The following is a 9,986-nucleotide window of genomic DNA, read 5'->3' as shown; positions in this document are numbered from 1 at the left end:
AACATAACTAGACATGCAAGTGTTCTCTTCACACGCAAATTACAAAGACTCAATTGCAAGTTTGCAACCGAATCAGTATTTGTTGTCTCAAGAAAACCGAATTCACTTCAAATCAACTTATTCATATGGACCCTGTTGTTGGGTAGAACTCTTACTATGGATACGAAACGGAAGAGGCAAAAATCTGGCCTAATATATGCATCATATGTGGAAAATATGTGGGAAGTATACGACATATTTTCCGTGATTGTAATTTCACCAATGCTTAATGAAGTTTTTAAAATGAATCACACAATCGCAATGACTGTGTTAATAGTTAGAATGTACAAGACACGAGTTAAATTTTCCAAAATTAACAAAAAATGAAAGCAACTTCTCGTTCAACCCCTCGAATATACCTCTGAACTTGTGTGATGCTACAGCAGTGAAGAAGAACCTTCAAAGACTTGTGAAATTGTACCGCAAAATACAAATTCAGTCAAGAAAAAGTAAGAAGCATGTACAAGATAGAAATGTTGTGAAAGTTACTTGGGAAATCTTGAACGCATCTATCCGACGAAGAATTATCAAAGACAACCACAAACCATGTTCGAATGTCCGTAAATAGTGAAGCATTTTTAGCACCATCCAGTCCAAGATCACCTTCTAAATGATCATAAGCAATGAGTTTCTGTAGATACAGTCATTCAGCATTTGCATCAGACTAAGGTAGCCAAACGATTTACTAAAAGAAAAAATGACACAAAGTCCAAGTTACAGATTGAAAGAGATGAAGAACGTACATGAAGACAATCAAGGGCAGGCTCCAGGAGTTTTAAATTCTTGGTTTCAAATGCAGTCTAAGTGGGTGTAAGACAAGCTCCACCTGATCCCCTTGTAATGTGTGTCCAGCACTAGCTAAAGCAGTTGTAATAGCTCCAACACTTTCCACTGGTTTAGCAGCATCAGTCCCTTGGTTAATATTGTTGGGATTACTTTAATCCTACATCTTTAACATGCTAATCTAGTATTGATCAAAAAAATAATTAAAAGAAAAATACCTTCAAAGCCGCCGAAATTGGAGATTGACAGTAAATAGAAACTTTCCAAAGCTGAATCCAAATCACGTAGTCTTCAGCCTTCTAGTAGTATTCACCACACAACACACCACAAAACACTTTTGCTTTTCTCCTACTTTTAGTTGTACTTTTTCTGGAAAGACTAATGGCCCATTTCTCTAAAAAGTCATTATCTTATATAGAGAAACTTTGAGAATACGTAGATGTGTGTAGTGGGATCCACTTAGGATTCCAAGTCTTATCTTAAGAAGACAAGTCCTTGTCATACAAGTACTTGTACTTGATATATTAAAACCCTTTTAATATATATCTCTTTAATATGGAAAGTGCCCATTAACAAATCCATATTTACAATAAGGCCCTTGGAACTTTCAAGAAAGTCCTTTCCTACCATTAATTATATCTAAGTCCCTCCACCTATCTTGTATTCACAATTAGACCATTGGGAATTTGTTCTTCACTGTCACACCCATGTCTAATTGACCCAATTTGACATTTAACATCAATTGAGCATTAAGAAACTATTTCTTATACCAGCCGGGTTTGAGCTCAATTAGTTATGTCACAATTTTCTAATACATAACTCCGTAGAGTGGTGGATCCTTTATTAGAATTCGTGATTCAAGACGTCCTACATTTATTACCCAAAACGTTAAGTCTAGTCTATGAATAGACATTACTTTTTAACGTCTCAAAGTAATAAATTTGAGACACAATAAATTTTCACAATTCCTCAAGTCTAGGGGTTAATTGGTAGAGTGAGATTTGCACACTAACCTTAACAGGGAATTTATAGTGTGTTCTCACTTTGATCCCCTCAGTGTCAGTCATGTGACTACACCAATATATAAACTTAGAGTCATACTCAAATGATTGAGTTATCATCATCCTATCATATAACAGTTATGTATATTACAGTCTTATAAGTGAAGCGTCCGACTTCACCCCTAACTGTGAGTATTCTAGGTAAATAGATACAATCAAATCTCCCGCACATGACTCTTCATATGCTTGATTGTTCTAATTCTATTACCTATGGAACTTATGATTTCATCATATGATATTAGTTCACCCATATGCATAATAATAAGATTCATGTATTTAATTAAACATCATCATGTATAATCAATAAACGTTCATTGGCTTTGTAAAGGCCAAATATCCCAACAAGTATCTGGGATTGAGTGTGACCCATCTGTATTTGGGACGGGGGGTTCATCGGATGAACTAAGTGAAGCAGAAATTGCAGAAGACAAATTACCAGTTAATTTAAATATAAACAGAGAAGGTTTAAAAAAATATATTGGTAAGAATGTACGTACCTCGCATTTCCAGGTGAAGATGCTGCTTGATTCGTGTCGATTGAAGTGGTTTCCTTGGTACTGTCTGCAAGACATGCAAAAATATAATATGATATGATGTAATAAAGAAAGAAGGAATATTAAATAAGTTGACATAAATAATAAATGAATACCAACCTAAATAGGTGTGGATGACCTTTTGAAGATCGGCATACTTTTTAGGGGAGCACTCCTTCAACATGGATTCAAGGGCGCGGGTTGCGGAATTAAAAACATAAAGGAACTTCCATAAACAAAATTAGAAACATAAAGAAACTTCACAACCCAAATTTGTCTGAACCAGATACTTCATTAACTTTCCGGATCTTTTTAGTTTCCTCAGACTGTTTTTTCTCCCAATCCTCCGATTCATGACTAAAATTTGACGTCTAACATCTGAGGTGATAATAGTTCGATGTCTTGACCTCTCAGTATCAACTCTCTACAAATTTAAAAAGTGAAGAAACAAGTAGTTTATTTTAACCGGTAAAAAGGATATATAAATTGTCCAAGACAGTGAAATCATAACATGTAACTGACTTGTTTTGATACTCTTACTAAATTATTGATCAATCCTCGCAACCTCTCCTCCAAGCACTGGAAACCCAATCACATCAAGATTACATGACCATGAGAAAATATGAAACCTAAATATGTATGCTAATATCTTACCAGTGACAAACAACGCTCCACATCCTTGCTTACACTTTTTATACCAGATTTAGTCACTACCAAAAAAAGGGGACCCAAATGTCAGTCATGACAAGATATTTGACAAGATAATAACAAGAATGGCTCTTAACAAAGTATAGGGTCTAAACTGATTTTTGCCAATTTTCTCTGTAAAGGGATTTTTTGCAATATAAGTTGTTCTTCCTCTTCTTGAACAACCCTTCTAGTTGCTTCAGAAGTTCGACCTTCATCCTTGGGGCCAGAAAATAGCTGCTCTTCCTCTTCCTAAACATGATAAATAAAATAACAAAACTTGCACAGATTACACAATTGTTACCATTTTAGATACCCAAAATGTCAAACAGAGCAATGTAAAAGATATATACCCTTAGATTAACTCCATTGACAGCAGTTACATCATTTAGTTGTTCGATGCTTTGATCAGAAAGTGCCCCAGATACCTTTTGCTTCTTACTATGTAATACCAAATAAAACAATTCATATGATTAAAAAAAATTAAAATTAAAATTAAAAATATATATTAAAAGAGAATGCAATGAGTACCTTGGCTGGGTTGATGTAGTCCCAAGTGCATCAAATGACTTCTTTTGGCCAATGGTAATCTTCTTGGGTGGTGTCTTCAAAATAGTTCCAGTCCCAAGTGAGGTGGTTGTAGATGGAACCTGAGTGTGTGTATCTTGTATCAGATGGTAATGCAAAAAATCATGAAATAGCAATTGCAATAATGAGAAGAAGTATCGCTAACAGAAAACGAGCTAAAAGTTGTCAATGAAATCTTCACTTTTAAGAACTTCCAAATAAATAAGACATACTGAGTATCTACGGAAACTGAAAATCCTTACCCTGCAGGCTCAGAAATGGCATTCGAGTACTTGCAAGCATCAGAGTCCTCTCTATGTGCATAAAGTGTACAATAATGAACCACACTTTTACATAGTACCCCCTGCCCCAGCGTTATCTAAGTTAGGAGGTTCAAAAGGAGAAGGAAGTGGAGGAGGAGAACTGGGTGGAGGTGGAACCATAGGTGGCTGAGACATTGGCAAAGGAGGTGGAGAAAGAGGCAATGGTGGTCCCATGTTTGGAGGAGGAACAGGTGAAATAGGAGGCATAATTGGCCTGGTAACTATGTGGTCAACATGATGCATTGAGCCTCCTGGAACCGCTGCTAGTGGAGTCACGGAGGGAGGTATGAAAGGTGCCGCACCCACATTAACATGGAAGTTACTAGGCCTTACGTTAGGGGTGAAGTGGTTCGAAGGAAAAGGATGATTTACAGCGTGACCATCCCAAGAATTACCCGGAGCAAGGTAAACATGCCGCATGAAGGGCGGTCCTTGATGCGGCTGTGGTGGCAATACCGGAGGCCCCCTGTGTGACCATGGGTGAGCGTTGAATGCTCACTACAGCTGAATTCACCAATCATCTCTAAAGAACTAAACTTTCCATTGCTTAAAACATTATCCCTTTTGCATCAATAACAGAGATCAATGATATTTCTCAATTGACATCAGTAAATCGTTGCGAAATCAATCAAATCCCCACCTTAAACAACCAACCATCAGACTAATCCAAGTTTTCAAATTTCGGCTACAATGCAAAATCACACTAGTACTTTCATTCTTACCTACTACAATTTAAAAAAATGAGCAGATCAAAATGAAAAGTGAAACACTGACCAAGAATAAGCAGAGCATCAGGAAGAGCACCAAGCATAGGAAGAAAAAGACCACCAACAATATCAGGACCAAGAATATCAAGAAATGGTTCACTTCTAGTTGATAGATAACTAGCAGCAAGAAACATCAAGTAACCATATACAATAATAATAAAAAGATTCCCAAGTATATCATTTGTTAGATATTCGTATTTGTGCATTTGATAGAGTTAAACTGCAAAAAGGAAATCATATATGAGCACACAAGTCTACTGGATTGGAATGCAGACCTGTGATCAATGACATGGCTAGGCAGATGCTACTGGGGACATTAGGAGTGATAGATGGGCCTGCCATTAGCGAAGGGATAACAGTGATATTGGTTGCCCTTGTACCTCTTGGTAGCTCTTCCTTGCAGCCTAGAGAAAAATAAACAGAATTAAATACAAAGAGAAACATATTATACACCACTTCTCCCTCCTCCTTTTTCCGGGCTTGGGACCGGCAATGCAAATGCAAACGTAAAGTTTACTTGCATTGGCGGAGTTAAAAATGGGTTAGCAAAAACAGAGAAAACAAACATTCAATACATTGATATTAGCAAAATAAGACAAGTATTACATTGAATAAAAAAAAATGATACCAGTTTGGTAGTAGCTTGGACATAAACATAGAAACGCGTTTCAAAATAGCAAAAGAGATAACATAGTCAAAACATGCCCATAGGCATGTATCATAAACAAAAAAAAAGATAGTAAACTTATTCAAGACCGCGATGTAGATGACACAAACTCAACACATGACTTGGGCCATATAACATTTCCTGGGCAACTCTCTCCTAGATTCTTACACCATGCATCATGAGGGCATGGTAGAGCAGCATCTTGTGCATGTACTTCATCAACGTAAACTAAGTAAGATCTCTCTCCCAAGCACCTTTCATGGAACTTGTAGGTTAACACATCCAGTTGCCACAATGTCAAGAGGCCAACCACCAAGTAAGTTAAGTTCTTTGCCAATCTTTGAGGTTTCCAGTTGAAAAACAAAGGTGTTGGATATAAAAAGATCAAACAACTTACAAAGGCTTAAGTAAAGCATTAAAAGAGACAATCGCATACCGAGGTTGCATTACTGGAGCGAGGTATACTACTAGAAGTTCCAAAAGAGTTGGTCATGGATGGTTCTTGTTGCCTCAATATCGTTGACCTAATCTCTTCTAATTGCATAGCAAAATTCATTTGGCTTGTTTGAGTCTCCTTCCATAGCTTGGAGTTTTCTTCTACCAAGTGATAGTTTTGATCCAAAACAGGCTCCATGCTTTTCATTGCTGTTTTGTTGACCCCTGGACCCATAGCCCGACATCAGCCCCTGCTATCTTTGCCAACCACCTGTATCCAAACACATTTCATTTTACCTACAATATAGCACAAACATTTAATGCACTACTGACATCCTAATTTGCATACCCTTGTCACGGCATCGTCGGTGATTGTCATTGGAGACCCTGAATTTGCAGACATGTCCTCATTAATCCTCTCCTATTCAACACAACGGGAGTGAAACCATAATACAGTCTTACCAAGTAAAGTATTACACTAAAGTTCAAGACTGCAATCAAACCTTGATACAACTTAAATAACTTACTACCAACAATCTCTCCCACTAGGAAAATGACACGTACCTCCCACTCAACTGGTTCTGTGCATGGAGCTTTCCTTTGTGTATCCGGATATAAGATTCAGGCCTAGCAACCATATGGACTGGCTTGTTCTGTTCCTTAGCAATCTGCTGTCGAATAATTTGGGTGTGTGTCCTCCCAACACAAGCAGGAGCTATTTGTTTTAACCGGTTTATAGTGTTCCTTTCACTAGCAGCCTATATACAAAACAATATATAAGAGAATATACATATAAGATTCACAGCTAATAAACTAATGACTAGATAACCTGGAATTTTTCAGTGTTGTAAATATCAACAAAAACCCGCCAATCTTCAAGATTGACACCTTCTGGAGCTGGTCCTTGTTTAACAATAGCAGGAGATTTGCCCTTGACTAAGTTTTTATACAAGGTGCTCTTATGATGCCTCCATGCCTCACCCAAGACTTTTTTAGTGTATGTCGTATTGATGCTAGGACGTCCCACAAACCCGAAGTTGGTTTCCAATGTTTCAAAGATGTCTACTAACGTATGTTTCAGCGCGGTTGGAAAAGTATCATAGCATATCCGAACGTCACGCTGTACAAGTACACCATATTCAGAGAAAAACCTACTTACCTCTGCTAAAGGGTGACATGGTTGTTCAAGATGGTCTAATGTTAACCAAACTTTTTTCTTCGTATTTGGTGTATCCGACATTCCTTTTGCCTTACCTCTAGTCTCCTTAGGAGCATTGGATGATTCTGGAGTAGATGGAGTCCTATCTGTAAGTACATAGTAAACTTGTCAATTAGTATACATTAAAGTTCAGATGCAATTCCTGTAATAACTAAAGAAAATATTAAGATCAAAGAAAAAATGAATTACAATCTAAGAACCAGTACAGTAATCTAATTCCACATGCATTCATATACGGTAACCAGTACAACACATAACTAGACAAAATTCAAAATTCTTACCATAATTAGTTTGCTCCATGTCGTCCTCTGAGTTACTTCCAGACAAGTTCAAGTTATTTTGAGATGGAGTTCCCATGAAGGCTACTGTACATATTGTAACAAGTTCCAGAAACTCTTAATATTCAAAACATGCATTTTTCAAGTATCTAAAACATGATGTATCAAAACACAGATATTGCATAACATTTAATCTATCAAAACAAATCAGAAAACATGATATCCATTTATAATTGTGTAACCTGAAAAATCAAACACAGGTATTCAAAATTCAAACACAGGTATTCAAAATTCAAACATAGATTCAAAATTCAAACATAGTTAATGCAGATAAGCATTTAGTTCAAGTGAACTAATTCATTTTTTGTCTTTTCTTCCTCCTAGTGTCTTCAACAACCACAAACATATCATCTAGATCATTAAAAATCAGATCATCTGTGGATGGTTCAAGGTTACTAGGTTCCGCATAAGAAGGATCAACTTCAATTGGGTCATCAGATAGAAGACATGTTTCATCTTGATCACAATACACCTTTCTTGGGACTTCCAAAACCACATGCCAGTCGGGATCCTTTGGATCTTTAGAGTAGAAAACCTGAGAAGCTTTATCTGCAAGAATGAATGGTTCATCACTCATATTATCCGAACTAATTTTATTTGACAAATTTATCAACTTAAGGTTCGCTTCCACATCTAGCTTCACACCATGTCTAAGTTTAACCCATTCACACTTGAACAAAACAGGCTGGTACCCATCTCGATACTTCAACTGAATGATATTCGTAAGAACACCGTAATATTCTGCAACATCTTCTACTGGGTTCTTATCCTTCGCGCTAGCCCGGAATGTAGTTGGACTCTCTGTGCAAACACCACTATTTTGGTTCCTCTTATTCTCCTGATAGTCTTTTGTAATGAAGAGGAAACCATTGACACAATACTTCTTATACGCCATGGCACAGCTTACTGGTCCCGCCACTATATTTTTGAAAGAATCTTCCTTTATGTCTTCAAACTCAAGCTGTCTTCTCAACTAAGGAATGAACTCATCGTCCATGGACACCCTATATTGGCCTGCCTTCCTCCCTGCACACTGCCTACGGGCTTCCAAATCTGCGGTGTACTCCCTGAATAGGATATTACGTTTATAAATATATGTATTAGTTAAAGCAATAGTCTGTTTAAGTATATAGAAGTTATAATTTCAACTTTTAAAATTTAGAAATACATATGTGTACCACCAATCATATCTTGGATGGCTTTTCAAGATCTAATTGCGTTGCTTGCTTGCTCATATTCAACACCTACCAAATGATAAGTATGACCCAAAACCAACCGGGCCAACTTCATCACCCAATCAAATTCAATATCAAACACATCTGATGGTATTACTTCTTCACCACTAGACTTTCGCTCAAGCTTCTGGAGAGACTATTCCCTCCTCTCAGAACCCGAAAGGCAATAGTTCATGGTTTCCTCTTTCAAGTATCGCTCCGCGATACAACCTTCAGGACGTGCCTTGTTTGTAACATAATCCTTGTAGACCTTCATCATCCTTCACAAAATTAAGAATTTTATAACATAATAACTTAACAGAAACCAACCATGAAGCTAAGTAACAATCTTATTAGTTAGAATTACCTCTCAAACAAATACATCCAACGATAGAATACTGGTCCACACATACGAGCCTCATATACTAAGTGAATAGGTAGATGCATCATTATTACAAATACCGATGGAGGACAAATTTTTTCAAGCTCACATAAAGTCCTGACCATACCCCTCTCAAGTGCATGTAAAGTGTCAACATCAAGTCTCCTAGAACATAACGCATGAAAAAATGTGCAAATACTCAAGATCACATGTCAGACTTTCTTCCTATCTCGATATGCATGTTGGATCAGCATTGGAAGTAAATGTTGCATCAAAATGTGATAATCATGAGACTTCATTCCACTCAAATCCTTCACACCGTCTTGGACAATATTCTTCCAGTTACCACTAAACCCAACAGGTACTTTGAGATCTCTTAAGCTCGCAAGGAACAACTTTTTCTCCTCCGCTCGAAGTCAAAACACCCCAGGCTTCATAACCTTCTTGCCATTTTGATCACTCAACCAATACTTCCTTTTAATCCCAAGAAGCTTCAAATCTTTGCGTGCATTGGCGTTATATTTTGTTTTTCCTTTTGTGTTCAACATCATAGCAATCAGGAGTTCACAAACATTTTTTTCAATGTGCATAATGTCCAAGTTGTGACGGATAAGAAGCTCTGCCCAATATGGAAGCCTAAATAATATCGACTATTTGAAAAAGCATGTCCCATCCCCGTTGTCCTCTTTTTGTTTTCTACCGCCTTTCCTTTTTTTTTTTTTCTTTTTTCCATTCCCCCTTTCCTTCTCTTTGCCTTTACCCCATTGCATTTTCAGATTCTGTGTAATTTGTTCAACTTGCAGTCTGGTCAATCTCAAAGGATGTTCTCTAAGCTCTTCAGTCTTGTTAAAGGTACTTGGTCTAGTGTCCATCCTACTTGCATCCGAGGAGGGCAAGAATCGTCTACTATCCATGTAAGCAAATTTCTAGCCATGTTGGAGTCTCAATGAGGAGGCATTTGGGCCACAAAC

General features: G+C 37.2%; 3 long non-coding RNA genes across 3 annotated transcripts; all 3 read right to left on the bottom strand.

The window, feature by feature from the left end:
• Window positions 1-2,227: 2,227 nt before the first annotated feature.
• LOC147493244 (uncharacterized) lies at window positions 2,228-2,615 on the bottom strand. Its single transcript, XR_015198485.1, has 3 exons — window positions 2,537-2,615; window positions 2,381-2,444; window positions 2,228-2,285 (listed from the first exon to the last, which is right to left on the bottom strand). It is a non-coding gene; the product is annotated as an uncharacterized LOC147493244 (long non-coding RNA).
• A 146-nt stretch (window positions 2,616-2,761) lies between these two features.
• Window positions 2,762-3,220, bottom strand: LOC147493243 (uncharacterized). Its single transcript, XR_015198686.1, has 3 exons — window positions 3,071-3,220; window positions 2,939-2,995; window positions 2,762-2,840 (listed from the first exon to the last, which is right to left on the bottom strand). It is a non-coding gene; the product is annotated as an uncharacterized LOC147493243 (long non-coding RNA).
• Window positions 3,221-5,940: 2,720 nt separating this feature from the next.
• On the bottom strand, window positions 5,941-6,458 carry LOC147493242 (uncharacterized). Its single transcript, XR_015198184.1, has 3 exons — window positions 6,427-6,458; window positions 6,212-6,283; window positions 5,941-6,133 (listed from the first exon to the last, which is right to left on the bottom strand). It is a non-coding gene; the product is annotated as an uncharacterized LOC147493242 (long non-coding RNA).
• Between the last annotated feature and the right edge of the window lie 3,528 nt (window positions 6,459-9,986).

Source organism: Coptis chinensis, chromosome 6 (assembly GCF_015680905.1).
Source record: "Coptis chinensis isolate HL-2020 chromosome 6, ASM1568090v1, whole genome shotgun sequence".
Lineage (NCBI taxonomy): Eukaryota > Viridiplantae > Streptophyta > Magnoliopsida > Ranunculales > Ranunculaceae > Coptis > Coptis chinensis.
Note: the sequence above shows the minus strand (reverse complement) of the source record. Positions and strands in the feature narration are given on the sequence as shown.